Source organism: Myxocyprinus asiaticus, chromosome 16, assembly GCF_019703515.2.
Source record: "Myxocyprinus asiaticus isolate MX2 ecotype Aquarium Trade chromosome 16, UBuf_Myxa_2, whole genome shotgun sequence".
NCBI lineage: Eukaryota > Metazoa > Chordata > Actinopteri > Cypriniformes > Catostomidae > Myxocyprinus > Myxocyprinus asiaticus.
In genome coordinates this window covers 28,733,010-28,753,146 of record NC_059359.1, presented here as the reverse complement: position 1 = coordinate 28,753,146, position 20,137 = coordinate 28,733,010, and the positions used below count along the sequence as shown (strand labels likewise).

The following is a 20,137-nucleotide window of genomic DNA, read 5'->3' as shown; positions in this document are numbered from 1 at the left end:
AACAAAATCTTGGGTAGGCCTAGCCCACCTTTGTCAATTGGCCTATGTAACTTATTGAAATGTAATCTGGGACACTTACCATTCCAAATGAAGGACTTCGCTATGCTATCAAATTGCTTGAAATATGAGATGGGGACATCTACAGGGAGAGACTGTAACAGGTAGATAAATTTTGGAATACGATTCAATTTAATAACATTAACCTTCCCAACCATAGATAAATGTAATGAAGCCCACCTGCCCACATTGCTCAAAAACATTTTTATTAAGAGGTCAAAATTAACTCTAATTGTCTGAATCAGACAAATTTGCTGGGAATAAAATGCCCAAATACTTAATGCCCTGTTTGGGCCACTGAAAGGTTCCCGGCTGAAAAGCTGTTACTGGGCAGTACGCTGTCAGAGCCAAAGCTTCGGATTTAGCCCAATTGACTTTGTATCCTGAGAATGAGAACTTAGAAAAGGAATTAATAATTCTGTGGAGGCAAGGCATAGATCTAGTGGGGTCAGAGATGAATAATAAAATATAATCTGCATAAAGCAAAAGCTTATGCGCCATATCTCCCGCCACCACCCCTGGAAAATCAACTTCTTTTCTTATCGTGGCTGCTAATGGTTCCAGGGCAAGACAGAACAATAATGGGGAAAGAGGGCAACCCTGCCGGGTGCCCCTATCCAGAGTAAAATAATCTGAAATTAATCCATTTGTTTGTACCACCACTACCGGGTGTCTATAAAGTAACTTAATCCATCCAATAAAAGTATTCCCAAACCCATATATTTCCAAAATTTTACAAAGATAATGCCATTCTACCATATCAAACGCCTTTTCGGCATCAAGTGAGATGGCAGCGACTGGAGTCTGATCATTCGCCACTGACCACATTATATTGATGAAATATCTAATGTTATCAGAAGAGTTGCGGCCCCAAATAAACCCCACCTGATCTATATGTATAAGAGATGTCATAACTTTACTTAATCGGTTAGCCAGAATTTTTGACAATATTTTAACGTCTATCTGGATCAGGGATATTGGACGGTAACTCTTACACTCGCTTGGATCTTTGTCCTTTTTAAATATCTGACTGATCCAAGCTTGTGTCATGGTTGGCAGAAGCTTTCCATTCTTTAATGATTCTGTATAAACTTCTAGCAAAAGTGGAGCCAATTCTGTAGCATAAGATCTAAAAAATTAAGCGGCACAGCCAATTGGCCCTGGAGCCTTGCCTGTAGGCAAGGCCTTAATTACCTCGCCAAGCTCCTCCAAGGTTATCTCAGAATCAAGAGAATTTTTTTGCTCAGTTGTCAGTTTAGGGAGTTCTAATGGTTCCACAAAGTTTTTTAATGTCTTCGTCAGTAGATGAAGACGTGGAACTATAAAGATCAAGATAGAATTCTTTAAAAGCATTATTAATATCAATGGCCGAGTTAAAAATTTCACCACCAGCAGATTTCACTGAGGGAATGGTAGAAAAAGACTCTCTCTGCTTTATATATATCTAGCCAAAAGCTTCCCTGCATTGTCCCCCGACTCAAAGTATGACTGTCTTGCCCTGAATAGCCAAAACTCCATCTTTCGCGACAAAATAGTATTATATCTGTATTTCCATCGGGTCAGTTCTCTGAGGCCATCAGATGACATTCGGCACTTCAGCTCTGCCTCGGCACTTTTAATATTCCCTTCCAACTCCACGAGTTCTCGTGCTTTGGACTTTTTGAATGAATCATACTGTATGATCCAACCCCTAAGAACCACCTGAAGTGCCTCCCAAGCCACGCCCACAGAGGACCCTGAGGACCAGTTGGTCTCCATATACACATTGATTTCAACCTTTAATATTTATTGGAATTGAGGATTTTGGAAAAGGGATACATTAAAGCACCAACTATATGATTTCTTTTTCTCTGTATGTGGCAACACCTCTCAAACTCACCAGGGCATGATCTGAGACTAAGATGATTCCAATTGAGCAATCAACAACAGATGAAATGAGGGATTTAGATATTAAAAAAAATTTATTCTAGAATAAATCTTATGGACTGATGAAAAAAATTATAGTCCCTACCAGATGGGTTCAAAAGTCTCCAAATATCTGTAAGACCAAGATTTTTACACATCCTGTGAAGCGTCAATGTTGCTCTAGGGGGCTTACACACATTTGCTTCGCTATGATCAAGGACTAAGTCAATCAATAGATTAAAGTCTCCTCCCAATATTATATCATGAGGGGTGCCAGCGGCTTGCAACATCCCTTCAAGAGCTATAAAAAAGCCCTGATCATCAACGTTAGGTGCGTAAATATTAGCCAAAATCAACCTTTCCCCCTGAATTTCTGCTAAAACAATAATGACTTCCTAATTTATCATTAATCTGTTTGAGACATTTGAATTGTAGATGTTTACTTATCAATGTAATGACTCCCCTGCTCTTACTTGAGCCAGCACTAAAGAAAACATGTCCACCCATATCTTCCCAAATTTTTCAGATTCCTGCAGGGAAAGATGCGTTTCTTGAAGAAACACAATATCATATTTCTTATGTTTAAGAAAAGAAATAACCTTCCTTCTATTTATGGGGTGCCCCAACCCATTCACATTCTACGTGGAGAGAGACAATCCACTCATATTAACATCTGACATTTTGACATATTAGAAAAAATAAATTGTGTGTCAAAAACAAGATTATAAAGACCACATTCCAACATTAGTGCAACTGTCAAACCCCGAACTTCCCCCTGAACCAAACAAACAGAAAAAAGAAAAACATGCGCATTTACCCCATGCACGTCAGCGCCAGCTGCCGTCCATCCCTCTAAACTCAAACAGTTCATGTACGCCTACGAGAGCCCCGGTGCTTCTATTCAAATTTTGCGAGACAGAATTACATAACAGAAGAAAATCTATAAAACAAACTCCAGCCAATAGGCAGAATAAACACAAAGAACGTGTAGATTAATCCACATACTGTCCCAAAGGTGTGTTCCTCCCCAAAACAAACTCCAGCCTCTAGCGGAACCAGCACACACACACACACACACACACACAAAAAAACATTCAGTTTCCTCAGACAGTCAAACGAATGTTCAGTGAGCCGGCTGTTTCATGAGTGCAGCAGATGATCTAATCATTCAATGTCTTGCAAAAAATATTCCACAAAACAAACTCCAGCCAATAGGAGGCATAAGCACAAAGAACGTGCAGATTCATCCACAACTGCCCCGAAGGAGTGTTATTCCACAAAACAAACTCCAGCCTCTAGGCGGAACCAGCACAAAAAGAAACAATGAAGGCGCCCAGTTTCCTCAGACAGTCAAGTGAATGTTCAGTGAGTCAGGTCCAATTGGCTACAAAGTGAGCGCCACACAATGACTTACTCATTCCACTGACTTCATGAAGGACAATGCTTGTTGGGGACAAGTAAATACTTTGCGGCCATCCTTAGCATCTATTCTCAATCTGGTTGGGAACTTCAGTGTAAAAGTGACCCTCCGTCGATGCAAAGGTTCCTTGAAGGAGTGTTATTCCATAAAACAAACTCCAGCCACTAGGCGGAACAAAAAGAAACAAAAAAGGTGCCCAGCTTCCTCGGACGGTCAAGTGAATGTTCAGTGAGTCAGGCTCACTTGCTGCAAAGTGAGAATCACACCATTACCTACTCATTCCATTGACTTTATGAAGGACAGTGCTTGCTGTGGGCATGTAAATATTTTGCGGCCATCCTTAGTATCTTTTCTCAATTTGGCCAGGAACATCAGTGCAAAAGCGACCTTCCGTTGATGATGAAGAGTTTCTTGCATTCCTTCACGTTCTTCTCTTGTCAAATTTGCAAAGTCTGGGAACAAGAAAATGCTGTGGTTCTTCCAAGAAAGACTTCCTTTGCTCCTCGCCTCTCGTAACACGAGATCTTTATCGGATGATCTCAGAAATTTGGCCAGAATTGATTGGGGCCTGTCTCCCTCCGTGGATCTTTGAGCCAGGACCCTGTGAGCTCGCTCGATTTCCAGCTTATGGCCTGTTATGTCGAGCAGACTCGGGAAGAGCTTGTCTAGGAATTTCACCATATCTCGGCCTTCTTCATTCTCAGGAATTCCAACAATTCGGACGTTGTTTTGCCGATTATGATTCTCAAGGTCTTCCAACTTTTCCCAAACACGCTGCAAATCTAACTTGGTCGCTAGCGGGTTAGCAGCTAATTCCCTCTCCGATGACTCCAGATAATCGATCCGTTTCTCGACATCCCCCATTCTTGTAACCAACTCAGAGAATTTAGTCTCCATGGCCGTGATTGATCAACGTATACAGCAAGATCCTCCAAGTCCACAATGACCTTCGCCAGCATTGCCGACATGCTCGACAGTTGACACTGAATCTATCCTGCAGCATCGTCCAAACTGAGTCCCTGGTCTGCGGCCTTGTCAGGGGTATCAGCTTGAGCACGTAAGTGTCTTTTAATGTCTCCAGAGCCCGAGGATTTTTAATTCTTTGACATATTACTTCATAGCACAGTTTCGGAACAAGGTGTATCAAATCTCACCGGTTTATGACACAAAAAGAATTGAAAACTAGCAAAGTGCACAGAGCTCGCCGTTCACACGTCCAACCCTCACATGGAGCCACACGACTCTTGACAGACATGTTATTATATACAGTATATAGTGATGTACATGTCATTGCCCCTCAAGTACTCGTCGAGTAATTAGTCTGAAAACTCCAGTAGACAAAATGACCAAAATGCCCATCCCTAGTATTTACTATGTTACTACATGTCGTTCTTTCATGATTCACATTTACTGCTACTGAGGTTGAGGTATGGGTAGGTTTAGTAGTAGGGGTAGGGTTAGAGTTAGGTCTTAGGGTAAGGGTTGGGTTTGAGGTAAGGTTAACAGTGGAACTACAAAATGTAATTAAATGCAGATACTTTAAATGTAAGTACAATGCAACAAAACATATGTACATAATAAGTGTATTGTATCAAATGCTAAAGTTCATAGTAGTTAAAGACACCTTATATAAAGTGGGACCAACTTCTGAAAACCCAACCCAACCCTATTTCTACTCAGAGAGTGAGAAAAAGAGTTTATCCCTACTAGAGTGCAGTCAATCTGGACTGGAGACAACACCATAAAGTCAAACCCTGAGGTCTGGTTATAAAAATTACTGTGCGCTCCTTTAGTAGTAATTAGCCATCACTTGTCTCTTCAGGGGTGTTGTGTTGAAATGGAGTATGTGTGAGGACACAGCAGGGTGTTCATTGCAGAGAGAAACAGAATGGTTTAAAAGCCCCATGTTCTGTTAAAAGCTACTTTTACACCCATGCCCATGTAAAAAGGAGGAAGCTGTGAAGGCGGAAAAGAAGATGAAGAGGTGCAGGGAGAAAGGAGGAGAGCACGGTTTCATGTCATGTCTCACACAGGGCCATGAAAAGGTCCCTCAGGCGGCACGGCTTGAACTTTACAGGGCTTGTTTTTCTCATTGCTAGGTCTGTTTCATGTCCATTTCTTCTCAGGTTGGATTTGTGTGTGTGTAGTGTGTGTGTGTGTGTGTGTGTGTGTGTACATGATCTCCTTGCTAGGTCTCCTACTGTCAGTGTATTGACTCATGCAGCTCAGCTTGCCTAGATGTGGGATATGTACCCAACCAAGCCCAAAATGTTGCCCCAGGCTAACTGCATCACCCTGCTCTCATCCACTCTCATCTTCTGCTGCCCCCCTCCCCCGACACTGCCAACACTTCCACTAGCTAACCTCAAACGTTCACTTACTTACAGAGTGAATGGCTGCTAACATGTTAACAAGGAAGAGGGTAGATAGGAACCAGGTTTGAGTCTAGAAGGCTGTTCGGACTAACAAACGGATGTATAGCTTGTACAGGCTACACTGGTAAAAGTGAAAACACGCAGTTTAAATACTCCAAGAAATCCAAATTTGAGTTTTGTGGCTTTTAGTCCATGTCTGCAAGCTTTGAGTGTAATCATAAAAGTGAAGAAAGAAAAAAAGTTTAAGCAGATATACGCATTTAAAATGTAAAGTTCTTCCGGTAAAGCGGAACAAAAATATTGATGACTCATCTTGCAATCACTCATTTTGTCCAATCAAATGCTCTCTAAAATGAGAATGTCCCTCCCCCAAAACAAGCTACTACCACCTACCTGACAAGCAATAGCAACCCCGCATCTGAATATGCATACTTCCCTACAATAGCATATGCTAAAATAGCATGTCAATTGAGTAGTATGTCCAAATCCTCAGTTTTCATAAAACAGTATAGGCAAAAATACCCAGATGACATACATTCCCCAAGATTCTGAAATGTGCACCCACTGGACATTGTAATATCCCATAATGCCACAGGAGCTGAGGAGACGTCACATATTCAAAATGCTGAATAACAAAAAAGTGGCGGGGAAACCGCGAGTCAACTCTACTAGCAAATCATGTTCATAGCGGTGATGTAAACTGTTGGATATTTCGATATGTCCCACCCAGACTTCCTGTTGCAATAGGAAATATGTCAACACAGGAAAGAAAACTGAGCTTGTCAAGCCATTTCTAGTGGTTTTTAAGGAGCTATTTCTTCTGGACCTGAATTAAAACTTACTTTCATTGATGTAATCTAAATAGGGCTGAAACAATTAGTCGACATTATTGAAACATCGACAATAAAAAATTGTCGACATATATTTTCGTTGTCAAACAGTCGTTTGATCTTATTTAACGTAACATGAGATCATATGAAACTCTAATGATGACGCGCTATAGCAGCACTGCAGCTCACGTCTGATTGAAGAGAGGAAGAAAACACAACTCACAGTCCAGACGAACTCTAAACTTTCACAGCTTCAGGTGATGTAGATCGCAAAGTATGAGGGAATTATATAAAAATACCAAATAAGTAAATACAGAAGCACTCTCATTGTGGAATAAGCAGAGCCAGAGCTGCCGCTCCGCCGAAGCAAAATGTGCGTGTCGAGCGTCTTTAATGTGTTATAGCTTTATTAAAGTTCAAATAATAAGTAAGTAGGTCATGTAAATAACTACAAACTCCGAAACTGGCATTTCTCTGTGCGGTTAGTGTCCCGATCTAAGGGGGAGAGATTGAAACTGCAGCTGGCTGATGCACATTCTGGCGCAGGGACGCTCGTCCTTCGAGCATGTGTGCTTAATGCAGTTAGATTATAACATGATGGCTCGCGACTTATTGAATCATAATATATGTCACTGTGTGTTTCTTATCATGAAGAAAATTGGCAATACACAGCTTTATTAATAAGAGAGAGTTTTTTTGGTGAGTACACTGCAACAAAATACGTTTTTGATTTGTTTTTGTTTCGGTTTGTTTTACAATATATAACTAAAATATCTACAACTCCTTTAAAACAACGTACATTTACTTTAGCAACTATACTGAAGAAGAAAAAATTGTTATATGAGAATGTTGAATATAATATTAAAAATATTTTAAAATATCTAAAAATCCTTTAAAAAAATGATGCATTCACCTGAGAAGCAGCATATAAGATATTTAGACATTCTTTTAGAGAATAGATCTTGATTATAAGTATATTTTGTCTTTACTGCACTCGCAGAAGTATAACCAAGTGAAAAAATACACTTATATACAAAATACACTTATATTTAAGATACATTCTCTTAAAGCAAGTCTAAATATCTTATATGTTGCTTCTTAAGTAAATGTATCTTGTTTTAAGGATTTTAGACTCTTTTAAATGGAAATCAAGACAAAAACACTTGATAACAATAAGATTTTTTGCAGTGATTTTATTACTGAATTAAACTTTTTTCCTTTAATTCAGTGAATGTCATTTAGAAGTATTTTTAAAAGATGATTTTTTCCTCTTTATTGTTAGTAAGCACATTTTATACAACCTTTTAACTTGGGATACAAGCTGAATAGTCTGTTAAGAGCTAATGATTAATCGTTGCAATAATCGCTCGAATAGTTGAATAATCATTCTAATAACCGTTAGATTAGTCGATTATCAAAATTATCATTACTTGCAGCTTATTTATTATTGAAATAATACTGCTACCACATGAAGAATTTTTACCTGAAAAGACAAAAACAAATATTAATAGTGTAGTCTACAGAGCAAAATTATACATTTACATGTCTTATAAATTTGCCCTATGCCCTAAATTACTGGATGCACAGCATTCATGTGAAAAGCCCTTTGTATTTTAGAAAAAATAGTGGAGACGTCAGCCCACTAAGAGCAAAGATGCCAGAACACACAGAGCTGCTTGTTACTGTATGTTCCATGATTCGCCCTTCATTGCTGCAAGGCAACACTGCATGAAAGGTATGATGTGAAACTCAGTTTGACTAACATGGTTAAATAAAGGCAGGATAAAAAAGAAAAGCAAAATCTAAAAAATAAAAGAACACTTCATAGTCCCCTGGTGAACCGGTGTGTGCATAGGTCAATCCACTGATGAGATCAAGCAGAAAAATACAGCATGCCTCTAGGGCCAAAGCAAAGATGTACAGGTCTATATCTGCAAGCTACAAGAAAAGAAGGGTGCTGCCAGTGCCCTGGTGAGTCATAAGCAGTGTTATGTGGAGAGAGACAGACCAGCTGACAATTTTATATTCTTAAAACATTTTCCAAATATTACATTGTGCTTGTGGGAATATGCAAATGTCTGGTTTTGATAACGTGAGGAGAACATTATTTTAAGGTTACACTATAAAATTATTTTGCATCATAATCAGAGGTGTATATGAAAAGAAGTACACATACTTCATGTTCTTGAGTACATTATCAAAATATATTTCTTCTTTACTCAGGCATAAATATTTCTTTCACTTTTACTTTTTTAAATTTTGAAGAGAAAATAAATACATACCAATACATTTCTCCAGAACCTACATTTACTTTTGTGACTGAACACCAAAAAAATAAAATAAATAACAGCCGAAAATGTAAAATGCATACGGCGTGGTGATTGTGATATCTGATTGGTGAATGAATCTTTGAACTGAATCTTTTGATTAATTTTATCATTTTGAATCAGTCAAATTGGTTGGAAGAGCAGTCTGAACAATTCAGTTTGCAAATCGATTTGCGAATCTGAATCAAAATCACAAGGGGAACTCAGTGAAAATGGTGCTGTATTTCTACTTCTAAACAAACTGAAGAAAAGAGACTGTGCATGTATGTTTTAATCACTTTTTTGGCTATTAAATAATTTGTATTTAAAAATGTTAAATGTACTTTCAAAACTTTTGCTTGAATTAATTTCCATTTACTTAGAGGGACCCAAAAATTTAAATTCTTTCATCGTTTACTCACCCTCCTGTCATCCCAGATGTGTATGACATTCAAACGAAGATTTTTAGAAGAATATTTCAGCTCTGTGAAAGCGCAAGTGAATGGTGATCAGAACTTTAAATCTCCAGTCAGCATAAACATAATCCATCAGACTCCAGTAGTTCAATCAACATTTTCTGAAGCGATTCAGTTGGTTTTTGGTGAGAACAATCCAAAATGTAACTCCTTTTTCACTGTATATCTTGACAGCAGTCTCCTTGGTGATCATAATTTCAATCTCAATTACACTTCTTATAGCTCCATCTAGCACTCTGCTAATGCTTCAAGCACTGGAAAGTGTAATCGAGCTTGAAATCATGATCGCCAAAGAGACTGCAATGACAAGATGAATACAGTGAAAAAAGAGTTACATTTTGGTCGCTTCTCACCCAAAACCTACTGGATTGCTTCAGAAGACATTGATTAAACCACTAGAGTCATATGGATTATTTTATGCTGACTTAATCTCCTTTTTGGAGCTTTTGTAGGCCTGATTACCATTCACTTGCATTGTGAGGACCTACAGAGCTGAAATATTCTCCTAAAAAAAATCTTTGTGTTCAGCAGAAGAAAGAAAGTAATACACATCTGGGATGTCATGAGGGTGAGTAAATGATGAGAGAATTTTCATTTTTGGGTGAAATATCCCTTTAAGTATGAAGAATTGGATATTCTATACAGTACAACACTGATCATAACATTACTCAAAATGTGAAAACTTTCAGAAAATGTAATCTGCTGACTTCTTTATCCATCTTCACTTTCTGAATTTCTTTAAAGAATTTTAGTTTAAAGGACGTTGGAACAAAAAAATAGTATTGTACTATTAACTTTTTCTCCAGACACTTTGAGAACTTTTATTGAATAATATCATAAGAATGTCCCATTTACATTATTTTAGCAAAATTTTTTCTAACCTTTACATAATGTTTGCCAAAGTAGTTGGAATGTTGCCTGTTAGACCACAGACAAGCTTAAATTCAAGCTATAACCTCAAAATGAGGAGGTCTGGTAGCATTCACTGACATGCGTGATCTTAAATCTGGAATTGTATTAATCCCTGTCTCTCTCTTTCCATCTCTGTGGTTTGGTGGTGATGAGGGAGGGACTGTGTGTGTGTGTGTGTGGATGTGTGTGGGCGTGTTTGGGTGGTTTACGAGGACTTTTTTTTAGGTTACAAACTGGTAATTACAAGGGTATTATGCTATAAATGTGGTTTATGAGGACATTTCTAATTCAAATCACTTAAAATTATGTTTTTTTTTTTTTTTGTTGTTTTGTTTTTTATGCAAAAATGCAGAAAGTTTTCTGTGAGGGTCAGGTTTAGGGGTTGGGTTAGGGGATAGAATCTATACTTCATACAGTATAAAAATCATTATGTCCATGGAGAGTCCTCATAAGGATAGCCGCACCAAGGTGTGTGTGTGTGTGTGTGTGTCCTGGGGTGACTGTCTGTACATAGAGACATCTGGAGCATATTAAGAAGAAACTGCCAAAGTTACACAAATAAACAAGCACACAAACTGTAAACACACACTGCAAACGAAAGAAAACTTGGGTTGCAATGACACATTAGCACTGTCACAACCCTCCAGCTATAAGTGTGTGGAACTTATGGATTTTCTGCACTGATATATTTAGAAAGAATGAGTTGTCAGATGCATTTGTTTACATGCAGTGGGGTCCAAACATCTGAGCCCATATCAAAATTTTATTTTAACCTGGAAATAAACGAAGCTTTAGGATTTTGAAAAATGTAAAACAAAGAAACTATGTGACGTAAAAAGATTTAGAACTATTTCTTGGTCACTAATTAAATAAACACATTTTTGACATTGACCATATTAACTCTGTACAAAATGTCAGATTTCCTTGCTTCCATTGAAGCACATAAGATACTCTTTGGAACATCCTCAAATCATGCTGGATAACACGGATCATCAGGTTTTGCACAAACTTGTGAAGTCCATGCCAGCTCCAGTGTATACTGTCTTTAAAGCTAAATGTGTTCATTTTTCTTTTAATTTAACTTTTTACTCAAATTGTTATTCTGATAATAAAATTTGTACTGAAAAGAAACTGTATTAAGTTAGAAAAATGCAAAATAGAAGCATTTTCACAAGTGGACTCCCCACTGTATAATGAGTGTGCATTGTACATGTATATGCTGTGTACATATGTGATTGTCAAATGCATAGTCAAGTTGAAGTCCTGCTGTGTGTATGAGGCTATCCTGTAAAGGTGTTGGAGTAAAACACTCTCACATCAGTATTATAGCATGATTAATGTTGCAGCGAGTTGTGTCGAGCAGGACTGACTAATCAAGCGTGAACTGTGGCACTGCACGTTAACACTTCTGAGAACCAAGAAAGCCACATACACACAGAGTCTCTATATAAAAGACAGAAAGCATTAGCCTTTTATAAGCAAGCCCACACCCCAGAGTGAGAGCAAGTCTGAGCACTCAAGTGAACACAACTCACAGAGACACAGCACTGCTAATGCAGGACACCCACACCATCTCATATGAAAACCCAGCACACAAAGAGAATGATTATAAAGGAAAGTTTTTTATGAATCTATTATATGCATGCTGAACAGCATGATTGAAGTGTATAAAAGAGAAAGATAAACAAACTTTAAAGGGAAGTTCTTTTTCACCCAAAAAGAAAAATTCTGATATCATGTACAACACGATCACACTGGAAATCAACATGGTGCTTCAGAGTGTTCATGAACACTGATATCAACACCAATCTGCCAAATTACTGACAAGCACCATCTCCAATTAGACATTTTTGTATCAATTCGAATTGTTCACTTTTCCCTGCGGTGCTACTGATAACGCATTGCGCAAGCAATCTCCAAAACACAGGATATCGGACCCCTGGAAACCAGGAAGTATTCGCATTTACTCAGAAACATCCCTTGCGTTCCAAACGGGATAAATCCACCTCCGAAGGGCACTTCGAAGGGGGAACGATTTTGGCCGCCATGTTGAAGGCTCATTCCAAACCGAAGGGCTCATAAATAGCTGATTTGAAGGGCCCTTCAAAACGGGCATTTCCGTAAGTTTCAACAGATGGACACTTCGCTGCCAAGTGGACCGGAACCGAAGCATACGTCACAAATATGGTTTGCCAATTGTAATTTAGTGTAAATTAAACCTAAACAAAAAATATTTTGTCTATAAACAAAAACATGTCACATCCCTTCATCTTCATAGTCTATAAAAGCTTTTAATTATTATAATGAACTTTTAAAAATGATTTTAAAGCCCTGGCTTTTTGTTTGAAACTGGTTAATGCTTGTGTGTTTTAATGTAAATTCACTGGATCAGTTATTCTAAAGGAGTTTAAATAAAATAATAACACAGAGTGACATTTTATTTATTTAATAACTGCACTGTACATTTGTTTATTTGTTTATTTTTTATTAAAACAAATCAAACACATTTTTAAACATGATGCTTAAATTTTTCATAAAGTCATTTTTTTTAATCTTTATATTTCCTTTCAGTGTCTATTCTGAAAGCAGTTAGTGATGCAGAATCATGTGAAAATATTTCTGATTAGGTGCAGGTGACGTTCATTAGTGTCAGCCTTTGGCTTGGATAGATAACGGTGAAGTGCATTCCTAATTACTGATATTTTTGAGCCCTACACCCTTCAACCCTTCGAAGCTCTCTCTCTGGTGTGTAAACCCTCTGAAGGGATTAGGGCATAGGGATGAGCCCTTCGGAATGGAACGCACCCATCGGTTCTGGTCCTGTGGAAACCAGGAAGTAAATGCATTCAGTGGTGTCTCGGGCTCTTTATTCCTGGTGGGGCACAAACAGTCACTTAACCCAACATGTCAGGGGTTGCGTTAACCAAAAATTATCTGTCACGTCATTTACCCACTTTTGAAACATTGACAGATAATTCCAAATGCTGTCCATCATTTTTACAGATAAAAAGAAACAAAAAAATAATTTTAAACTAGTGCATCAGTTTTGACTCTCTCTCTCTCTCATACACACACACACACACACACACACACACACACACACACACACACACACACACTTCTGTGGTGTGCATGTGTCCTGTTTATTCCCTGGTATTAAGATGTACAGTGTATTAACAGGCACCATCACCATTTACACCTGGTAATATGCATCTCTTTTGACTATTTGTGTTTGAATTTCGAGGAGAGAGTCTCTGATTTCATGACTGCATATATAAATCATTATGTCAGTGTGTTAATGCATAATAATAAAGCGCAAAAAAGTATAATAACAAAAAGAAAGTGTGAAAACAAATGGTGCATCATTTCTGTCCATTATACTTGCATTTAATAGAAGCACAAACATTATGTTTAGAGTAGAATTCTCAGTTATTGTAGTGGAGGACCTGTATTAACTGAGCTTCAGAGATGTGTGTGCTTCTCATCTGTGACTCTTTATGTTGATATCGGGCACACTGAAAAAGTTCCATGAACTTGTGTGTGTATGTATGCGCTTTAACTGACAAACAGTGGCGTAACCAAGGATGGGCTGGGGTGGGCCTGGGCCCACCCTATTAGGACCAGTCCCACCCAGAAAAATACCGATTATTGTTTGTCTTCAAATGTATATTTATAAAATAGTTTAAAAAATGCATACATTCTGATTTTTGAAATTGTGAAAGAACTGTTTGAATGCGGCGCTTCTCAGTTAAGGAAAAATTGGGTGAAAACTTGGCCCATCCATTTTTATTGAAGCCCACCCAAAAGTACATTTCTGGCTACGCCCTTGCTGACAAAGTTTAAAATAATTGTTTTAGCACAGCGGTTGATTGACAGGTAGAACTTTCACCAGGCTCAAGCAAGGGGATTAAAAAAATATATCATATAGTATGTACATATTATAATGTATGCTACGCCCCTGAATGTAGCCCGAGTACTTATAAAATGAAAACAAGAATGACGGATAAATTTAGATTATGACAAAGTGAAAAATTCTGGCACAACCTCTGAACATGATGTTACACATAAACATCCCTAATAATTTCATCTCAGCTCAAAACACCACTAAAACATACACATCCACACTTTAAAGCTGAAGTGACCATGAAAGCAAACCAAAATACTTCCCCTTCTCTTGCATCAATAATGTAACTAAATGTATCTTTGTGTTTAAGCCCTAAGGCCCTTCTGTCACTTTCCTGTTTAATAATAAACACAAAAAAGGGGGTAGGGACAGAGAGAGAGAGAGAGAGAGAGTTAGGGGGACAGTGTGTGTGTAAAACACAGGAATGAGAATGACATGTCAGTGGAGTGCATTTCTCTAGCACTTACTTGGTTTTACCCACAAAGCAGTTTTTTGCTTCCATCAGTGCAAACAGTCCCATCTCTCCTGTTCCTCTCTGGATCACAATGGACCCACTGAGCGCAGAACGGCACATCATACGTGTCCACGCTCAGGGTCACAGGCTTTCTAAAAAGCTATTTAGGAGTTCAGGTCATACAGTTTTAATTACAGTGAGGGACTCAGAACAAATCATTTAGAGGAGATTCTTGGATAAAGGCATTTGAAACATGAAAAAATCAGATCATATCCAATTCCTACCTTTTTTTGTTCAGTAGAGGGGTCTAATAATTCTAATACTCCTAATACCACACAGATTAAAAAGTAATAAACTGAAATCACGAGCAGATTTAATCTTGTTGACACACTACCACTGTACAGAATTTTTATTCAAGAGAATGTGAGAATGTAGTCCATATTTACCAGCAAGGCCTGTATAAGCCAAAAGATAAATCCGATTTTTAGAGCAGGATATAAAGGTTTTCAGTACGTTAAGTAAAGAAGAAAGGAAGCGGCACACATGTTTTTATTTTTTGTGTTTCATTTGTAATATCTGATCGGTTAACAAATTTAATATAGTTTTGTACATCTTGTCTAATAACACCCGTAATGCATAACCAACATTTTATTCCAGCAGTGTGTGATACAAAAATAGATAAGGTGGTGACTTAAGTGGTACTTGGATAGTCTGATTTATAGGGATAGTTCTCCCAACCAGGGATTGTCATAATTAACTCACTCTTTAATGTCGTTCCAAGCCTGTATGACTTTTTTTGTCTGTACAGCACAAAATGAACTGTTTTAAATGAATGAATGAATATCCCAGTGCACCTTTTCAATACAATGCCATTGATAGTGACTCACTTTAAAGCTTAAAAACTACCCTAAAATATCATAAAACTATCCCATGTGATTTAATTAACTTTCCTGTCTCAGAGTTGGCTCTGTTCCTTCCAGAATTACAGATAGAGAATTTTCTACCCACTGAAGCACCTTGAGCTGTCCTCATGGTCGTCTGTGTATAAATGTGTACATTTGGCAGTTTTGGAGTTTTAGGTTCTTTGAGCACTTAAGACCTGCTAATAATTGATTCTCTTCTGCAAGTCTGATGTCAGTAATACATAATACATTACAGTAATTTGGGTGGTTATTAATAGTGCCTTAGACTCTTTCAGGGGCCATAGATGTAGTTGACCTTGAAGTCAAATGCCACACATTTTTAAGTATCTTTATTTAGATTGATCATGCTGGTTTGTCAATTAAAGAGGCAGATGCACTCTTATAGATAAACAAATGTGCTATATGTTAGTTACCAAACCATAAGCTTACGATTTCATGGTACACTGTCCATGATTCCCCTATGCAAGCATGATTTCATTTCACTGATTTTCAAATCATTTTTTTATAAGACCATACGTATTGTATTTGACTTACATGTACAAAGCCACATATAAGGAGTGTGAATTATTATAGTAAAAATTATCCTCTGAAGAATGAGGTCAGAAGGTAGACTCCTTGCAGAGAGAGTGTTAAATACAGTGTGTGTGTCCAGGTATTGAGGACCAAATGTCCCCACAAGGATAGTAAAACCTGAAATTTTTGACGTTGTGGGGACAATCAGTTGGTCCCCATGAGGAAAACAGCTTATAAATCATACTGAATGATGTTTTTTGAAAATATAAAAATGCAGAGAGTTTTCTGTGAGGGTTAGGTTTAGGGGTAGGTTTAGGATTAGGGGATATAATCTATAGTTCGTACAGTATAAAAATAATGTCTATGGAGAGTCCTCATAAGGATAGTCGCACCAACATGTGTCATTAATAACAGGTCATTAAGTGTTTGTGTGTGCACGCACTTAAATGTATGACAATATAAAAAAAACTATACTCACATACAAAAAGATCAACAGAAATGATTGTTTAGGGTCAAAGATTAATGGTGTGCATTTGTGTGTCTGTGTGCATACAGTATGTTCTTGCTAAGTAAGTGCTTGTAAAACTGTACATGTGTGCTTGTGTGTGTGCAAGTTTGCATGAAGTATAAATATTATACTTTATGAATAATGTCATGTAAATTGTGACACTAAGTGTGGAAGTGTTCATAGCCTTTTCCTTGTGGGTATTCTGTCATTTGGCACAAATAACATTTACTAATCGCAAACACCAAACTAAATCAGTAGAAATAATTACATTGTTCTTAAAGGATGCATGAAAATGCTCTGCAGAAAATGCCTTCTAAAGCCTGAGAGCAACAACATACTAACTGGTGCTTATTTGCCAAGTGGTCAGTCCAAAGTGACATGCAGACTCAGAATGGATTTTATTGTATTGCTTTTCAGAAGATTGTGTGCAAGTTATAGCAGTTCTTCTCTTTGATGAAAAATATAGATTGTTTTAAATTGTTTTTAATTCATGAAGAGCAGACAAATTCATTACAATAAAACATTTTGTTAATGAAATTTAAGATGCAATAATACATTATTTGATAGATACAGTTTAAATAATAAGAAATTGTTTTCAGTCTGGAATATTTGGACATGTTTTTGGGCTAGTTTTATACTAGTCGGGTCAATAATTCTGAGACCACATTGAAAAAATATTTGTATTCTAAAAAAAAGAAAAAAAGATTTAATATTCCATACTATTTCTAGATTACTAATGAATTGGTAGCAAATTTGTGATCTTTACTTTTCCTTGCATCCATTAAAGCACACAAGATGCTCTTTGGAACATTCTCAGATCATGCTGGATTGTAACACTCCTGTTCTGCCCGCTCCATACAGGACTCGAACCGGTGTCTCCTGCATGGGAGGCGAGTGCGCTAACAAGGAGGCTAAAGGCTACAGCCCCTAGTGCACCTCTTGAGGTCAGGAGAGTGAGGTTTATACACATTGCACAGCTATCTATCAGCTGGCCACCATTACACTCACCCCCCTAAACCTCACTCCCATCCGGGTCACTGCACAATTGTGACGCTCCTGTTCTACCCGCTTTGTACGGGACTCGAATCGGCATCTCCGGCATGGGAGGCGGGTGCGCTAACAAGGAGGCTAAAGGCTACAGTCCCTAGTGTCAGTCGCTAGTGCACCTCTTGGGGTCAGAAGAGTGAGGTTTATACACATTGCACAGCTATCTATCAGCTGGCTCCCGTTACACTGGATAACGTGGATCATCAAGTTTTGCATAAACTTGTGAAGTCCATGCCAGCTTGAGTGCATTTTGTCATTAAATCTTATGGGGAACATGCCAATTTCTAAGACTATATTATTTGTAATGAGAAATGTTGTATTAAATTACATTTACATTTAGTTGTTTTGCAGATGCTTTTATTCAAAGCAATTTGTCATACAAAAGCAGTGGCGGCCCGTGCATTTTAAGTCTTGGCCTTCAGTGCGATTCATGCCATTAAGAGAACACTGTTTCACAATTATTAAGGCACCCTATGCCTATGGTCATTATACATTACATCGCAGCCAAATAACAATACCAATTGACTTTTTTAAAACACGTCCACGCACGAAAGCCAAAACCAAGAAGGTCTAATACCAGGAAAAATCTATCTAATAATATTTGCGATCTAAATGTTGCTTGCATTAATTTTTGCTCCTTAAGGGTTCTTTTCAAAACTTGATCCGATACTGAATGCTCCAGCCAGCCTAATTTACACTCCTGATGTTGCTATAACAATGCAAAAAACACTTACCAATTTACTTGAAGTGAAAATCAGCCCTCCTTTCCTGTTTACATCTCAGGTTTTTACATCCATAAGGATCTCTCTCTCAATGGCGGCACATGTGACCAGTGACAGCCGACTCGTCAGCTAGATCTCACGCTCTTTGCTTTCAAATTATGTACATCACTTAAAGCATGATTGCGTCACTCAAGGCCAGCTAGAAGGCCTCGACCGGGACATATCCGAAAGACCACACCCACCAAGAACAAATAAATCAATCTGATTGGCTGATGAATCTGACAATATGACTTTAGATGCCTATTCACTTGAACTGCTGAGGGATTCTGTAGAAATTCTGATGGCTTAACGGGGTGGAGCTCAGACTCACGCACTGCTTTGGAAGCGCTCAGCTTTGGGCATGTGATTTGTGAACCAGTCATCACGCTTCGCTTGTAAGGATCAAGGAAAAATTCTGATTGGATAAACTATTCTTTGTTTGCTATTTGTTTTTAGATGAATGGAAAGCGATTGAAAATAAATAGGCAAAAAGGTGAATGAGAATGAAAGGATGAAAAAATATTTCTTTATTAGACATGTTAGGCCAGCAGAGAAGGCTTTGCTGGCCCTGAGAATTTGCCACTGTACAAAAGCCAACAATATCTGCAGTGTCACACTGCTTATATAGCACTGCTAATTGTAGTTGGAGTAGTACTGTACAGAGGTTAGAGCAGAAGAAAGACACACAAAAAAGAAACACATTTTTTATATATATGTATAAAACGCAAGTGCCTAAATTAGCAAAATGCAAATAGAAGCGTTTTCACTCATAGACTCTTGGACTCCACTGTATGTTTTGCATTATAGCCACATTGTCTCTGTCCTGTTTGAACAATTAACTACGTTTTATATTAAGGGTATAATCCTTTAAAAGCAGAACATTACCAAAAACAGTTGCCAAAGATGGATACAAACCAAGTAGTGAGAGACAGGCGCAAGGGAAAATGATGGATTGGTGGAGAGATTTGTAGGGTCCCCATCTGTGAGCATAATCTAAAAAAATATGTTTACACACAAGAGAAAGAGAGGGGAGGGGATGGATTTAGTGTAAGCCACAGAATAATATCAGTTTCCTGGTTTTAAGGGCAAAAAGAGGAGGGAGGGGGAGACAGAATTAAAAACACTCTCACCCTCAGTGTATGTGACAGCTGAGTTTTGTGTGTGCATGTGTGTGTGTGTGTGTGTGTGTGTGTGTGTGTGTGTGTGTGTGTGTGTGTGATTTCTGCCTTCTGTGAGCGTGTGCTACGTTTATGATTGTGCTTAATTTCTGTTTGCTCATTTCAGTTTGTTCAATTTAGGGGATTTTAAGGTCCTTAGATGCGGGCTCGGCCCATTTTATGCTGCCCCAGAGGAGCCAGAGCTCAGGCCCTCATCTGGAAAAATATGTGGCATTAATTAAACATGAAACATTTCAGAAATAATTCATTTGTAAACAGTATGATGGACTACATACATGAAATGACTCACTTTTGTTATTTATTTTTTCTCTCGCTCCATGATAAACAGTTCATTAAATGAATGTCAGAGAAAGCATAATATGATGGGAAAGGACAGTTTGGACACCTGATTTTGGTCATTTCAACCTTTAATGTACACCGTATTTTGACATATGTTTTGCCTGTGGCACATCTGTCATATATGGGCAAGTGACAGATGCATTGCCGTGTTGTGTGCTTGTTGTTTAGCAAGTGTTCATGATGACAAATCTTTATCTAAGGAGTCTTTATCTAAGGCCTATCCTGTATA

The 20,137-nt window shown here is 38.0% G+C and overlaps 1 protein-coding gene across 2 annotated transcripts in view; it reads left to right on the top strand.

The window, feature by feature from the left end:
• Positions 1-20,137, top strand: part of LOC127454574 (ephrin type-B receptor 5-like) — a 92,770-nt gene that overhangs the window by 14,179 nt on the left and 58,454 nt on the right. The window contains exon 1 of one of the 2 annotated variants that reach the window (XM_051721864.1): positions 5,411-5,481. The exons of the other annotated variant lie outside the window; for it this stretch is intronic. The gene's annotated coding sequence lies outside the window, so the exon portion shown is untranslated. Of the gene's footprint in view, positions 1-5,410; positions 5,482-20,137 lie in introns of those variants that run through there. 2 annotated transcript variants of the gene reach the window in all.